Source organism: Coffea arabica, chromosome 11e (genome assembly GCF_036785885.1).
Source record: "Coffea arabica cultivar ET-39 chromosome 11e, Coffea Arabica ET-39 HiFi, whole genome shotgun sequence".
Taxonomy (NCBI): domain Eukaryota; kingdom Viridiplantae; phylum Streptophyta; class Magnoliopsida; order Gentianales; family Rubiaceae; genus Coffea; species Coffea arabica.
In genome coordinates this window covers 52,827,842-52,844,587 of record NC_092331.1, presented here as the reverse complement: position 1 = coordinate 52,844,587, position 16,746 = coordinate 52,827,842, and the positions used below count along the sequence as shown (strand labels likewise).

The following is a 16,746-nucleotide window of genomic DNA, read 5'->3' as shown; positions in this document are numbered from 1 at the left end:
TACGGTCAGTATGCCATACAAATCATGCTGCATGTTAAATAAACTGGTAAGCTTTCATCTTGCTGAGTTGATACATGGCAAAATTGTACTTTTTGCATGTATTTCTTGAAAAGTTGCTCTTTAACTTTCTCTATATCTATGAGTTGGAATGCAGTTTTGAATGTTGTAATTGATTAGTATGGGTTGATCTTGGGTATCATTTGGCTGAGTAGTAAAACATAAAGATTGTGTTATAAAAAACTCTCTCTGCGAGAGCATTTGATGGAACTTGAGGCAAATTCTAAAAATAATATTGTAATAAAACATGTACATAGTTCATGTCTGAAACAAAGACTTTTTTTTTTTTTTTTGTTAAAGAGACAAGTGGATATTATTGCAACTGCATTGTTGTGAAAATTGTGAATGTTTAATTTAGTCTTTTTACATGATTATAGGTTTCCTTGAAGTTTCTTGACTGGTGACATTGTTATCTAGATATGGTCACATGAAGGCTGAATTTGAGTTATTATAAAGAAGATATATTGGCTCTGATAGTGATAAACGGCTAATACTCATTTTGTCTACACCTCTTCTTGCCAGATCTAAATAGACCTCGCTTTTATTATTGTTCCAATTACATTGGACAGCTGATAGATTTGAATCTTGACGAGTAGGAAAGTTGGCCATGGCAACGTGCTATGCCTTAATCTGTATGTAATCTCCTTAATGTGTCAATGGTGAACATGGAAGAAAGTCTGTTAGCTATGTCCAAATAAGGTTCCTCGAAGATCTGTTTTCATCAATCTGAGCTGTATCCCTTTCAATTTGATTTGAACTATCAAATTTGGATATCAATTCTCTTCAGCTCATAGGGGCAGACAAGATGTGCTTATCCTTAATCTTTGGAGAAGCGAAGGTACTTATCTTAGTATTTAGAATTTTTCCTAAAACTATAATTTGTTGTCCATTAACAAGATGTACTTATCCTTTATCTTTGGAGAAGAGAAGGTACTTATCTTAGTATTTAGAATTTTTCCTAAAGCTATAATTTGTTGTCCATTAAAGTATTCTTTTCCCATTCTTTTCCCTGTGTTGGAGAGGACCCATACACTTAGCCTCCTCACTAAGCATCTTGGTGGTGGTTGCCGTTACAGCAGCCTCCATTATCTGTTGCTAATACCTGTTGGCTGATTGGCAAATAACTCCTAATGTGATATCATTATTTATATGCATTGTTATACATATGTCATGCATTGGTAAGTTTTTGACTGGATTTTGATGAAGTTCTTTTTGGTGGTTTGTTTTACAGAAAAAAAATATGATGATGGTATTAAAGAATGCACAAAAGCATTGGAGCTAAACCTTAACTACATAAGTGTTTTGCTAAGAAGAGCAGAGGTGTATGAAAAGTTGTAACAATTTGAAGAGACTATAGCAGGTATGTCGGTGTAAGAATTTGAATATTTTACTGTCATTGAGCAGCTGCTGGCAACTTCTAGCACAAACTTGTGCTTATAAGAAGACTAATCTATGATTTGTGGTGGCTTTATTATATGTGTAATGGCTGCAATCTTGCTTGTTCTCTCTCTCTCTCTCTCTCTCTCTCTGTCTCTCTCTCTTTCTCACACACACAAAAGCACACACACACGCAAAGCCAATGGCATTCATTAATCTTCTCATATAGTCCATATGGCTTTTCACAATTTATTGTTTCCTATGCTGGTGTTCATTACAATATGCAGATATGACAAAGGTTTTGGAAGTTGACCCATCATATGATCAAGCTAGAAGACAGATTGTTCGCTTGAAGCCATTAGCAGATGAAAAACGTCAAAAGATGAAGGAAGAAATGATTGTTGACCATTGGTGGTATGAACTTCTTTGGGTAGTTGCTGTTAAATGATTCTTTTTTGCTCTTCACGTGTAAATATAGGAATGCTTCATTTTTGCAAAAGAAAATGTGTTCTAGGGGAGAAGAGTGGAGGAGGAGGAGAGGATCTGGAATTTTTGCAAAAGTAAAAGGAGCTAGTGTGAGCTGAGGTGGCTAGTGCATTCGGAAGATTCTGGAGGAAGGGGAAGGTTAATGTGAGCAGATAAAGCTTTGCTTCAGGTGCTGCTAAAGAATAGATGCTTGTGGAAGTGGACAAACGATTACTGAGATTAGCACAAGGATGGTTTAAGGGAAATGTAAGCACTTCCATATATGTGAACTAGAGTGAAGGTATTTCTTATGGTATGTGTTACTGTGCTTGTGCAATTGAGCGTGCTTTTGTCTGCTTTTCCTTCATAACATTTAGTGCCTGAACAAATTGCATTTAGTTAAGCTGAGGTAGTTCAAGAATGAACTACATTTGTTTCTGTCATCATATCCTGTGATGCGTGTTGAAGTGATGGACTCATTTTGTAGTGAAGTATTTGCAAATTATTAATAGCCTGGCAGTGCTTGAAGTTGTAGAGGGCGAATTTGTTCAAGCTGTTCATGGTTTATCTTTGCTGCATTTGGAGATCATGATTAAATGAGAATAGATTCTTGTACTTTCCTGAACCCAAGGTGTAGATTTTGGAAACCATACTATGCTGATAGAACAACTCCAATCCTTTTGTTTATGTTTTTATTGAACTTCTGATCTTGGTTTGTCTGCATATTTTCAACACGCCTTGTGCAGTTGAGTCACTTTTTCTGAGTTCATTGGCAGCCAACATTATTGTTTGTGACTTTATTCTTACATTCTATGGGTTATATCTGCTTCTCCTATTCCTTTTTCCCTATTTGGCACCTCAAGCAAGGAGAGTTCATTTTGTTGAACCCTGGACAATTGCAGCAAAATCTGCTTAACTTTGTCTGCTTTACTTGGATACGGTTGATGGTGAAAGTATTTTAGGGTATCAATTATTTCCAGTTTATATGTGTGTTCAATTGCATATGATGATATCTCTCACGAAGTTGAATTGTTTACCTTTTGATCAGGTAAGCTGAGGGAAATTGGAAATTGCAATTCTGGTCAATTTGGAATGAGCGCTGACAATTTCAAAGCTGTGAAAGATCCAAACACTGGTTCATATTCTATTCCATTTCAGTGCTAATATCTTTTACAAACTTCACATATATTCTTTAGTTTCTGGAGCTATGGATCAAATGGACTGAAATCTTAAAGAGGATGAAGCACGTTTCCTCACAGTGTTGATCTCAGTCGTATGATTATGTTTTTACATATAACTTGAGAAAAAGAAATTGATGTGGTTTTTTGCCATAATATGTTATAAACAGACTTAAAGTTTCACTTTACTGGAAGTTTCTTATAGTTGCTTTAGTACTTTCCATTTCTTCGTGGTGTTGTCCATGGTTTTGATACTGTTTTGGAGGGCATCTGAAGGTGCAGCATAATTTATGCTATCAACGTCTTTGTCATGATCTGTTCGGAGAGTAGCATAGAAATGTAGAACCTTGCACGCAAACAGGGAGAGAGTCCACCTCCTCTTCCCACCCATCCCAAAAAAGGGTAAATTCTGACTAGATATCATATCATAGCCACACTAAAAGTGTGTAAGCTCGGATGAACACTGAAATGGTCTGGTTACTCCGTAATTTTCATGAACTCTGGGGGTGTTTGTTGGTTGCATGATTTTTGGGCGGCTTGGGGATATGTGGGCGCAGACAGCCTCATTGAATCGGGTGCACACTCCTTCCTTTGCCTTCTCTCTCTCTTCCTTGCTCTTAATTTCAATCCTTGCTCTCTTCTAATTACCACTTTCTTTCCTGCTCTTCTAATTACCGGACCAATTTCTCCCCTTCGCTTGCTTACACCTTGCAGCACAACTCAGGAATCAAGGTAAATCTCTCTCTTCTCCTAGTCACCATCCCTCCTTCCTCCTTCCTCCAGACTCCAGCCCACCACCCTTGCCGCCCCTTGCTATGTTTGTTACCAGCTTTTGTTTCGTGAGATTCGGTTGGACTTGGTTTTTGGAGCTTAATCCCCTCTCATTCCTCTTCCTCTTCTTTGCTTACATAAAATTCTCTCTCTCTCTCTCTACTACAATGAAATCGTTTATGCTTTTTTTTCTTGTGGATTTTATTTCAGTAGGTTTCCATAAATCAATTTGTACTTTTTTCTTTTTTGCCAACAGTTAATTCTTGAAAAATTGAAACTTGCGGAAGAAAGGCAAATGGAAGGAAGGGACTCACTTTGGTATCTCTGAACAGGTTTATATCAATCACTTTGCCTTACAATTGTCCAAGGTTAAAGGAATTTAGTTTCTTATATTGCAGTTACGAGTACAATGATATATGATGACGTAGTTATATATGGGGCTGTTGATAAAACCATAAAAGTGGGTAAGGCAAACTGCAGTTTAAGCCAAACAATTTAACTGCTTTCAAACATTGTACTCGCCTCAATTAATATACTTGATGAGTAGCTTCAAATTTTTTTTTTTTGGGGTCAAACGGCTCTAAGTTGCTTCATTTGTATATTGTATAGGTATTGTATAAAGCTTCAGTGGCTGCTTTGCTTTATTAGGGTCTAAAGTTGAAGTGGATGTTGCATCATGAGTTTAATGGTCCAATTAAATTTCTTAATTTAAGATTAAATCGTTGCTGGATGTTTATATCTTCTACACCCAAAGGCTGCAAATATTTAGTTTTCAAAATTTTCAAACATATACTCTGATGTACTATAAAATTTACGATTGTTAGTACCTGATCATTGTTGATGTATGTGAAGAATATTTTCTTGAAGTTTGAGCATAAAAGTTAATCTTGATTTCTTGGGCTTTTGGTCAATAGAGATTGCACTGACGTGGGCTTGAGTTAAATAGGCATCGATTTCTTTCCTCCACCTGTATCCCACATGCAATTATAAACATCACTTTGAAGGTCTATTTTCGGTTTTCTACTTATGTTCCAGAATTCTGTCCTCTCATTCGCAGCTCTTCTTCTTTCTTTGACTTACCCTTCTTCTCGCCTGCTCTCATATACTTAAAACTCACAGTTCTTTTTTGGTCTTTCAAGTACAAACCAGGCACTTTGCTTCTTAATTCTTTTCATGGACAGATGATTTTCTCATAATTTATTTACATCCCAAGTTAAGTGGTTATTTATTGCAGTGAATTGCCTTTTGTGACAATATTTTTTGGATTCAATCCTTTAATAAATCAGGTGGTTGACTACAAGGTCTCTTTCTGCATGATTAAAATACATACAAATACCAATAAACTCTTGACAATGGAAAGACGTAACTGACGAGAGGTACTGAGGGAGAGGTTGGAAAGAGGAAGCTCTATTGAATATTCCACCCAATTTGTAGATTGTAAGTGCCATGTGGCAGCCCCAGGCTCGAGTTGATTATGTTGGTGTCACTGAACCTCCATGGCCTTCCTCCTTGTGAAGCTAATGCTATTGAATCTTCTCTCTTTTGGTTTTGGTCATTGATTTCAATTTGAACTGTGTTTTTTAGGTAATGTTTTGGTATTTATGCTTTATTTTGTTCAAAATGGAAACTTTGAAATGATCTTTGCTACAACCTAAAATATTTTGGGGTCGGGATTATCCAGGAATTTAACCCTTTTCATATGAGTTCAATTTGAGGGAATTTAACTATACATTCCATGCTTATTGTTCAACCTGCTTTGATGTATACTTCATTTATAATATGGGAGAGCTGCATTACCCAGCTATTCCACTTTGGATTGGGCAAGGATGAATGGACAGTTGATAAAAGCCATTTCTCCACGAGTTATGGAAACATATTGATATGCAGCATTACGGTATCTAGGTACTCCTAAGAACGCTTTTCATGTCCCATATGCAGTTTTGTGCTCTTGATCTCATTTTATTATGGCCCAACCTGCAATTCTATTTTGTTTTAAAATTGAGTCAACATAGTCCAGTTATAGTGTAAATGAGAGCCATTTTGGGGCTGTTTTATTACCATTTCAATGAGATAGTGGAGTTAGTCTTGAGTTGGTAGGAGCTATTGGATATCCTTGCCTTTCAATGTTGGACATTGATTTTGTTTGTTAAGTCCGTTAAAACTTAAAACAGAGCATCAAGCTCTCCTGCTTATAGCAATTCCTTACTTATTTTAGTGCCTCTGTTTTCCATCTTCTACAGCCTTCTATCTTGTTTCTTTGAGGAGACTACCGATGTATTTCTTTCCAAGAAAACATGCAACTCTAAACTCTCTTTCCTGCAGCAAAAGAAAAAGACAACTTAGATATCTAGAGAAAAGATTATTATTGGGAATTGAGAAGTTTACCACCCTCTGCTGCAATCTCCTCTCTGAGATATCGGTGAATATCTACATTCCTCTCTCATCCCTCTTGAATATGCTGGAATATAGCAAACCATTTAGGTTTTTGATCTATTTCAGTCATTGTATTTTCTCTATGTATTCAGTAGCTTCAGTTACTCAGTTAAATCGGCTTTTGGTAATATTCATTTGATTGTGTATTAGGTCCAGTAAAGAATGCTATTGGTGTAAGGATGATTAAATCGAAATCTTTGTGTCGCTTTCATGTTCTTAGTATCATTAGTAATAATTTTTTGTCCTAATAGACTTTACGAATCCTGTTTTTCTCACTCGATTCAGCCATTAATGTCCTTTTGCACTAATTTTGATATTTTAGCTTGAGGTAATTTTGTGCATCGCCTTCCTGTTCATTTTAACTTGATTTTGCTTAGTCCTTTAATGAGATAAATATTTCTAGCAACACTGGAGTTAGTCAAGCACGCAAGAAGTTTATGTGAAAAGTAAACTATTGCAACATCTCATTTATTGTTACTTCCTTTTCTTGGATATATTATTTCATGTTACTCTATTGGTTTACTGATTTGAACTTGATATTTAGTTGTAAATCATTTATAGTCTTTCCTTGTGAATCCGCTTTTACTTGATTTCATTTACTAGGAACATTAACTTTGCAAGTATGCAGGATTCATAAGAAGAATTTAGCGTCAATTAGGATTATACTCTGGACTTACTCTTAAGGCTTTTCCGTGTTCTCTGAGTTAGTTTAGAACTTTATTTAGTTTCTAAGGCATGTAATTTTACTTCTATAGAGTAACTTGACATTTGTATTTGTTTTAATGCCACGGATACGTGGGAATATCTTAAGTGGTTTTTGGTGTTTCTGATTTCTTATGTTACTGGCCTGCAACAGTTTGAACTTTTTTTTTTGTTTAAATAAATATTAAATTGCTTATCTTAGTTCTTTGATGTATAGACGAAATTTTAACATTGGATGAGTTTGTGCAAATACTTCTTCATTGAAGCATTGGCTTTTGTTGAGGTTGTTTAAAAAACAAGGCTATCGCACTACCCAAATCTGTCCAATTGGAAGCTCGAATCGGTCAAGTTCTTGGCAGGAAGTAAATTCCCGTTAACTTCACTAAAGTGTATCTCTAGAATTAACTTCAATGTAACAACAGTTAAGGTTTGCTTATGATATTTTGTGCAGCTATGTACATCGTGATTTCGTATTACTAAGTTTGCTTTCCTTTATACTATTTGTTTATCGCAATGAATTTTCCTGCATGCTTGTTGATTAAAATTCTCTGTTTCTGGTAAACAAATGAACCTCCACATGCTTTTCTTGTCCAAATTGAGTACATGATACTAATATTCTGTAATTTACCTTGGCTCCCTTCTGTTTAAGTAGCTGTAATCCATGATGTCATAGCTAATGTGTTGTCCTTTCAATGCTTCCTCCAGCCTAAAACGTTAAGACCTCATGAACACGTGTATAGTTGTCTTCAAAATTGGACAATATATTGGCCATCAGGTCTGGATGGCATTGTACTTAGAATAACATATGACGATGTTATTTGAAGCTTTTGAACTTCCTTTAGTAGTGCTGGGATACCTGTAAAACTCATATCAGGCTGTTTTCAGTTATCTAATCTTGTTAAGGCTATCATATTGTCTAGAAGATTGAGATTTCCATCCAAATGTTAGGATGATTTTGGAAGCACACGTGATGTTGGAGGTTATATCAAAAAGCTACAAATTTTTGTTAGGATGATTTTCATGATTACATGACCATATAAATGTATTTTCACAAAAATTGATTCCGTCCCTACCCTTGACTTGATCTTTAATTCGTGAAACAGAGTTAAGGCTTCTGGGATCCCTTCTGATGAGAAAGTGAAGTTTGCATATGCAATCAACATAAGAAAGCTAGTCAAGCCACCACTACCAGCAGGATACTGGGGAATTCTGACCAAGGCTGAAGACCATGTCGATCAACCGATATATAAAACAGCAGAATTGATCAACAAGAGCAAATAAATGTATCTGATGAATATGTTCGATCATTTATCGATTTTCAGGAGCTAAATTATCATGAAGGGACCACAGTAGGAGCAAAGGTGAGTGGAATTACTGATTGGAGACACTTAGGCCATTCCACAGTGGACTTTGGTTGGGGAGGTCCTGTTACAGTTTTTCCTCTGTCAAGAAACCTACTTGGAAGCGTTGAGCCCCGTTTCTTTTTGCCCTATTCTTCAGCAAATGAAGGGGAAAAGGATGGTTGTAAACTTTCTGTGTGTTTGCAAGAACATGCTGTTTCAGGTTTCAAAGAAGACATGAATAAGTTGAAGAATTTAGAGCCTAGATTCCTTTGAATGAAGGGTTTCTTGTTATCTTTGTCTATGTTCCCGTCAAATTGAAGAGGTTTCAACTTGGTGAAATTGGCAAACCTTATAAGGGTCTTTGGACAAATGACCTTTTGCCTCAACATTTTCATTTGGTCCCGCAAATAAATGGGGAGTTGAAGGCGAACAATTTTTAGTGTATGTCTAGTTATAAAATCAAAGTCAACAGGCTAAATACTCTCTCTGCAATTAGACATTAGATCAACATAATGCAAATTTTACAAGTAAAAGCTACTCGCATGTATGGCTACGGGACTGAAATCCTGATATCATACCAATTAAGAAATGTGTTGATGACACATGATTTGGGTCAGTAAAGTATTGAGAGAAGCAATCAAACAATCAGAAAGACAGTCAGAATTGCAAGTTCAAGTTCCCAATAGGCAAAAGCCACAGAAATTAGTAATCAGATTCCAAGAATCATAAAACCCCCAAAACTCAGCAGCCAAATTAATTCATTAGCATCAATCAAATCAAATGTAACCCTAATCAAGTAAGAACAAACTAAAACAAAAGCAACCCACAAAAATTCATTCAAATCCAACTTCAAGAATCTACACCAGTAACTCTAGACAATTTTTCAAAGGAAAAGGGAGGGAAAAAAACTAATAAGAGACTATCATACCTCTGGAAATACTTAAGGAGTCTTCACCCTTGTTGGAGATGCTGTTGCAGGAACGGGGATGAGATGTCGCTGGATTGGTTTGCCGAAGAAGGGATTGGTTTGCCTATGAGATGTCGCTGGAGATCGTCTTTTATCGCTGCCGCAGAAGGGATCGTCTTTTATCGATGGTTTTCCGTTGAAGGCTGTGAAAGAAGTCTGATTTTACTAAAGGAATCGGTGTAACTTATTTTTCATCAGAAATCATTTTCCCAAATTAAATTGCGTCTAAACAGTGGAATGTTTGGAAAAAATGTTTTCCGTCCAATTAAACGGACCTTACTCCTGTATATTCGAGCCGGAATTGATTAAAAGCTATTATCACTTTACTTTACCGTACCATTAAATCAATTTAACGAGTTAAAGACCTTTAATCATGTATATTTTCCCGCAACTGGAGCTAGGATTGATTAAAGGCTATTATCATTTTATTTCTCTTTAATGTTTGGTACCACTATCAATTTCTCTCTTAACATTATTATCTTTTAGTCGTTTTACTCCAAAATTAACGATCAAACTTAACGAAATTTGTTAATTGAAGTGAAAGACATATTTAGTTCTTAAAATTACTATCTCTTTACTCTCATAAACTATAGCCTCGTTATCAATTTACCCCCTGGAGTTATGTATTAGGCAATTTACCTCGCCATTAAACCAACTTAGCGAGTTAAAGAACTTTAGAAAAACGATAAAAAAATTTAGAGTGACTCTTCTCATTTTATTATCAAGAAAAAAGTCAAAGTGTTAATCTCTTTTTTCTTGACAATCTTATTAATATTAAAAAAATAGAAAGATGGGGAGAGGGAGGGTGAGGGGAGAGAGAGAGATAGAGAGCGAGAGAGAGAGAGAGAGAGAGAGAGAAGAACTCAATTCTTTTTTAAAAAAATAAAAATAAGAAAGAATTAAATACTTTTATTATTTTAAAATTATTTCACTTTTCTATTTACCATCAAATTCCAATCATAATCCCAACAATCTTAAAATAATACGATAATGTTAGACTCTATTTTGTTTTCTTTCCTTTCAAAATCTCTGTCTCCTTCTTTCCTATCTCCTTTTTTTTTCTAGTATTAATAAGTGTGAAAATAATTTTTGAGAAAAAGATCTCTTAAAGTGAAAAATAAGGAAGAATAATCATTCCAACTTTTTATTTTTAATTACATATAAAAAAGAAAAATATATTTAAAATTTTTTTACCATACTAGTTAAATTATCGATGAGATAAAATATTTAGAAAATAATGTTAGGAATTAAAGCGATTGTATCACTATAATTTCAAGAGAAAAAGTGATAATAACAATGTGATAATGCTATAGAATAAAGGGGTATTTCTGTCCAAAAATTCTTAACATGTTGAGATGAATTATTTATGGGGATGAAGTGGCTAAAAGATAACGTTAAGAAGTAAATTGACAGTAGTTATATAGTTTAAAGGGGTAAAGTGATAATAACCCATGATTAAATAGTTTAATGGCTATTTACTTAAGCCCAACCGTTAAATCCATCCCACCCAAGCTCACCCAACCCAACATCACTGTCATTTGTCATATGTTTTCACTTTTATTTCATCCATAGAATTAGGGTAAATTTCCCAAACCTCCCCTAAAGCTTTACACAATTACAGGTAGCTCTCCTCAAATTTAAAAAATTATATTTATCTCCCTTACTTTTACTTTTTAGGTAACAAAACCTCAAATGAGATAAGCAAAAAAATGGTGTGAATATCCTAAACCATCCTCCTGGATTATTTTTTAAGTTTAAAATTACCTCTACCATCTCCATTCCTTTATCACTACCGGTCACTCCACACTACCATCTCTCTAGCTCCTCTTCCACTTGAAAAAAAAAAAAAAAAGACTGCAATATATGTTGAACATTAAGCCCATGTTCCATCCACTAAGCCTCCTATAAGTTCTCTCTCTCCCTCCAATAGTCAATCTATCAAGACATCAGGCTACCTATTTGATTCAATGTTGCCAAATTGTAAGGAAACTTACTTGCGTTGTTTCTTTCTGGAACTCATTCATGTTTTTATACTTTTTAACGAAATATAACAATCTAACTTAAGACTCCTAATGGTTTCTTTCAAACTTGAAGTTGAATTAGCTAAGTAGTTTCTTTAGTTAATGATGACAATAACCAACTTGTACAAGTGAAAGCTTTGGAAGTTACTCTCAATTTTTTGAACAACTGACAGATGAGATGCGTCTGAACGCATTTGTTAGATGCAGAAGATTTGGATCGAACATCTGATCGAGTGTTGGACACAAAGAATTCATATTAGGCGTCCGATAGTTCCAACGACTAGTTTATCAACAACTAATTTTTTGATTGTTGGAAAGGCTTTTAGGGCAAAATTTCACCACCTACAAATACCCTCAAATATGAGAAGAAGAGGGAATTTTGCCTACACAAAATACAAGCTTTTAAGTGTGATATTTATATAGAAACATACTTTGATTATTGTATAGGTATGGAAAAATTTGAGTTTATAAGTTTTTTCAAAGAGGAGAAGTAAAACCCTTATGAAGGTGACCCTCACTTATAAAGTAGTTCTCAATTAATTGGATGAATTTTCAATTTGTAGTTAGTTGGTGGTTAGTTATGAGAGTTGTAAAACTCTTTGGATTAACTAATGATTTTTAGGGTAATGGAATGAGCTTTCACTTGTACAAGTTGGTTATTGTCATCATTAACTGAAGAAACTACTTAGCTAATTCAACTTCAAGTTTGAAAGAAGTTTTGGAGTTTGATTGCTTTGCAATCCTTTTACTTTATTGCTCTCTTTTGTTATTTGTTTGTGTGGTTTAATTTGCTTATATCTCTTGTTATTATGTGTGCTTGAGTGCTTATTTACTTAAGTTATTTTTGTTGAATAATTGAGTAAAAATTTGGCCTTTACTTGCTTTAATGTTTTCAACCTAATTCACCCCCCTTAGATTGCTTTGGACCTAATATAAGCTATTCAGAATTACCAAATTTGGTTTTCATACAAACTTTTACAAGAATTCTATTGGCCAAATATGTTCATCGTCATTTTTATGATTAACTAGCCACATATTTATAATGAAGATATAAATTCTTGTTCTAAAATTTTATAAATCAACAAAAAGGAAAAAAAAACGAAGAAGATCCTAGGTGGGAGGACTAATTAACCTTCTAGTTCCTAAAAGTCAAAATTTTGATAGCAATAGAAGTTTTAGATTGGAAAAGTGTGATGAATGTTAAAGTATTAGCTCAATGTAGTCTTAGTGTTAGTTCAAAATTTAACCTCTAACATGATACATAAGGTTTAGGGTCTTGTCCTTTGTTGGCATTTTAGACAGTAATTCTAAATAACTAGGTTCACTACATTGTATTTTAGAATTGAGTATTAAAATGCCAATAAAACATAGAACTGTAATTCCAAGAAACTATCTACCTTTCTTTGTAGTTCCTTTGATCCATATCAAGTGAAAGCTTGGTGATTAATTAGATAGTTCAACAGAGCTTTTTCAGTCTCATTCTGCAATAAATGATTCAAAATTGCTCTCATGACTTTATTTGTTAGTTATGTGAGAAGTAACTTATGAAGAGATATTCTTTGTGTATGGCTATGTATGAATGTAAGTTGTTCAAGAATCTTGTCTATCCTCCTCAATTTGGGGTTGATCCAATTGTTAGAGATGCAAGGGAATAAATGTCTAGTTAGAGGGGAATATTTAGACCTCTATGCGCTACTGAAATATTCCCAAATATACTGTCAATAAGTTACTGTTCAGTTGGGAGATTAGATGCCGAATTATGGATTTCTTTCTAAATCTTGTGTACTTTATAAGGGTTCTCTCCTTCACTTCTATTTGATGATTTTGAGATATAAAGCAAAAAAAAAAAGAAAAAAAGAAAAAATTGCATTTGTAAATCAACTAATTACAAATTACCATATAAATCATTTATGAGTTTTGATCTTAACCATCTAATCATCTAAGGGTAGCAAAATTTTTAGTTAAATATTGGGGAATTAACTAAAAATAGCACAAGAAGTATTTTTCCCAAATAAATGAGGAAACTCATGGGGTGAGGACTTATGTTTTTCCAAATAAATAAGGAATTTTTAAAATTTTTTCCCATGAAATTCTTGAATAATTCAAGTCTCTTACAACTTTTGATTCTGGATATACTTGTCTTTAAATCCAAAATCTCCAACTTATAGTTCCGTCCCTCTTATCATTCAACCTAACCCTCATCTGATTATAAATATATACTAATACATATATCACATTTTAGATTTGTGTAACTTCGATGCTGTTAAGAAAAAAAGATTAAGAATTATATCAACCATTCAAAAGTAAATTGGGACAACATATTCTTTTACAATTTTGAGAGAAACGTCAAATACTAGATTCAAAAATTGAATATGATGGTATTTGAGAAGATATATGTAAGTAAAATCAATGCTTCCACAGCAATAATTTAAAAGATTCATAATTTGACTATTATGGATAGATTTTCACTTGGAAGGTAAAAAAAAATAGTTTGCCTTTTTTACAAAAAAAAAAAGTTACTTTTAGAAATCTAGGTACAAAACTATTATTTTTGTTGTTTTCTTTGTGACTACTCCACAATCCACTCTCCAAGTAGCAAATGAGTAGCCTGGACCTTGAAAGTTTCATTCATTTTTTCCTCTAGCTAAATTACCTACAACAAGTAGCATTGAGACCAAACAACTGTTACATTAACAGTTTGCAGTACACATGTAGATCATTTCAATGAACGAACACCACTTCTGCCGAAAAAGTTGAGAAAAAAGAAACCATTAGGAGTCTTAAGTTAGATTGTTATATTTCGTTAAAAAGTATAAAAACATGAAGGAGTTCCAGAAAGAAACAACGCTAGTATGTTTCCTTACAATTTGGCAACATTGAATCAAATAGGTAGCCTGATGTCTTGATAGATTGACTATTGGAGGGAGAGAGAGAACTTATAGGAGGCTTAGTGGATGGAACATGGGCTTAATGTTCAACATATATTGCAGTCTTTTTTTTTTTTTTTTTCTAGTGGAAGAGGAGCTAGAGAGATGGTAGTGTGGAGTGACCGGTAGTGATAAAGGAATGGAGATGGTAGAGGTAATTTTGAACTTAAAAAATAATCCAGGAGGATGGTTTAGGATATTCACACCATTTTTTTTGCTTATCTCATTTGAGGTTTTGTTACCTAAAAAGTAAAAGTAAGGGAGATAAATATAATTTTTTAAATTTGAGGAGAGCTACCTGTAATTGTGTAAAGCTTTAGGGGAGGTTTGGGAAATTTACCCTAATTCTATGGATGAAATAAAAGTGAAAACATATGACAAATGACAGTGATGTTGGGTTGGGTGAGCTTGGGTGGGATGGATTTAACGGTTGGGCTTAAGTAAATAGCCATTAGACTATTTAATCATGGGTTATTATCACTTTACCCCCTTAAACTATATAACTACTGTCAATTTACTTCTTAACGTTATCTTTTAGCCACTTCATCCCCATAAATAATTCATCTCAACATGTTAAGAATTTTTGGACAGAAATACCCCTTTATTCTATAGCATTATCACATTGTTATTATCACTTTTTCTCTTGAAATTATAGTGATACAATCGCTTTAATTCCTAACATTATTTTCTAAATATTTTATCTCATCGATAATTTAACTAGTTTGGTAAAAAATTTTAAATATATTTTTCTTTTTTATATGTAATTAAAAATAAAAAGTTGGAATGATTATTCTTCCTTATTTTTCACTTTAAGAGATCTTTTTCTCAAAAATTATTTTCACACTTATTAATACTAGAAAAAGAAAAGGAGATAGGAAAGAAGGAGACAGAAAATTAGATTTTGGAAGGAAAGAAAACAAAATAGAGTCTAACATTATCGTATTATTTTAAGATTGTTGGGATTATGATTGGAATTTGATGGTAAATAGAAAAGTGAAATAATTTTAAAATAATAAAAGTATTTAATTCTTTCTTATTTTTATTTTTTTAAAAAAGAATTGAGTTCTTCTCTCTCTCTCTCTCTCTCTCTCCCCCCTCACCCTCCCTCTCCCCATCTTTCTATTTTTTTAATATTAATAAGATTGTCAAGAAAAAAGAGATTAACACTTTGACTTTTTTCTTGATAATAAAAGGAGAAGAGTCACTCTAAATTTTTTTATTGTTTTTCTAAAGTTCTTTAACTCGCTAAGTTGGTTTAATGGCGAGGTAAATTGCCTAATACATAACTCCAGGGGGTAAATTGATAACGAGACTATAGTTTATGAGAGTAAAGAGATAGTAATTTTAAGAGCTAAATATGTCTTTCACTTCAATTAACAAATTTCGTTAAGTTTGATCGTTAATTTTGGAGTAAAACGACTAAAAGATAATAATGTTAAGAGAGAAATTGATAGTGGTACCAAACATTAAAGAGAAATAAAATGATAATAACCTTTAATCAATCCTAGCTCCAGTTGCGGGAAAATATACATGATTAAAGGTCTTTAACTCGTTAAATTGATTTAATGGTACGGTAAAGTAAAGTGATAATAGCTTTTAATCAATTCCGGCTCGAATATACAGGAGTAAGGTCCGTTTAATTGGACGGAAAACATTTTTTCCAAACATTCCACTGTTTGGACGCAATTTAATTTGGGAAAATGATTTCTGATGAAAAATAAGTTACACCGATTCCTTTAGTAAAATCAGACTTCTTTCACAGCCTTCAACGGAAAACCATCGATAAAAGACGATCCCTTCTGCGGCAGCGATAAAAGACGATCTCCAGCGACATCTCATAGGCAAACCAATCCCTTATTCGGCAAACCATCTCCAGCGACATCTCATCCCCGTTCCCGCAACAACATCTCCAACAAGGGTGAAGACTCCTTAAGTATTTCCAGAGGTATGATAGTCTCTTATTAGTTTTTTTCCCTCCCTTTTCCTTTGAAAAATTGTCTAGAGTTACTGGTGTAGATTCTTGAAGTTGGATTTGAATGAATTTTTGTGGGTTGCTATTGTTTTAGTTTGTTCTTACCTGATTAGGGTTACATTTGATTTGATTGATGCTAATGAATTAATTTTGTAACATCCCAAATATTAGGAGGTTGTTTGTGAAGAAAATATTAAAGTGTATTTCTTTGGGTTTGATTTAAAACCTAATTTTGTTTTAAAAGACTAGAAACCCTAATGTTTAATCACTGGAATTGGAAAATTCCTCACGTTTTCTTAAAAATTCCCTTTTATTTGGCAATTATTATTTATTAAAGCCCTACTATCCAATTATTCCATAATAAGTGCAAATGAGCCTAGAAAGTAGGGTTTCACTCTTCGTTTTCAAGATTGGGGCAAATTAGGGTTTTCGCGATTTTTCGCCGGATGAATTTTCGGTACTGACTAAGGATCAATTTGGTGATTAAAAGTGACTTTTAAATGAGAAATAATATGTGATTAGGAGCAATGAGA

At 33.7% G+C, this 16,746-nt stretch overlaps 1 long non-coding RNA gene across 13 annotated transcripts; it reads left to right on the top strand.

The window, feature by feature from the left end:
• Positions 1–45: 45 nt before the first annotated feature.
• On the top strand, positions 46–8,770 carry LOC140021620 (uncharacterized). 13 transcript variants are annotated; one of them, XR_011825527.1, is made up of 5 exons: positions 46–895; positions 1,289–1,417; positions 1,722–2,166; positions 2,948–3,809; positions 4,105–8,770. It is a non-coding gene; the product is annotated as an uncharacterized lncRNA (long non-coding RNA). The 13 variants fall into 13 exon arrangements; XR_011825534.1 differs by having other exon boundaries at positions 46–1,417; positions 1,722–1,848; positions 1,949–2,166; XR_011825531.1 differs by having other exon boundaries at positions 46–1,417; positions 1,722–1,848; positions 1,935–2,166.
• Positions 8,771–16,746: the final 7,976 nt, after the last annotated feature.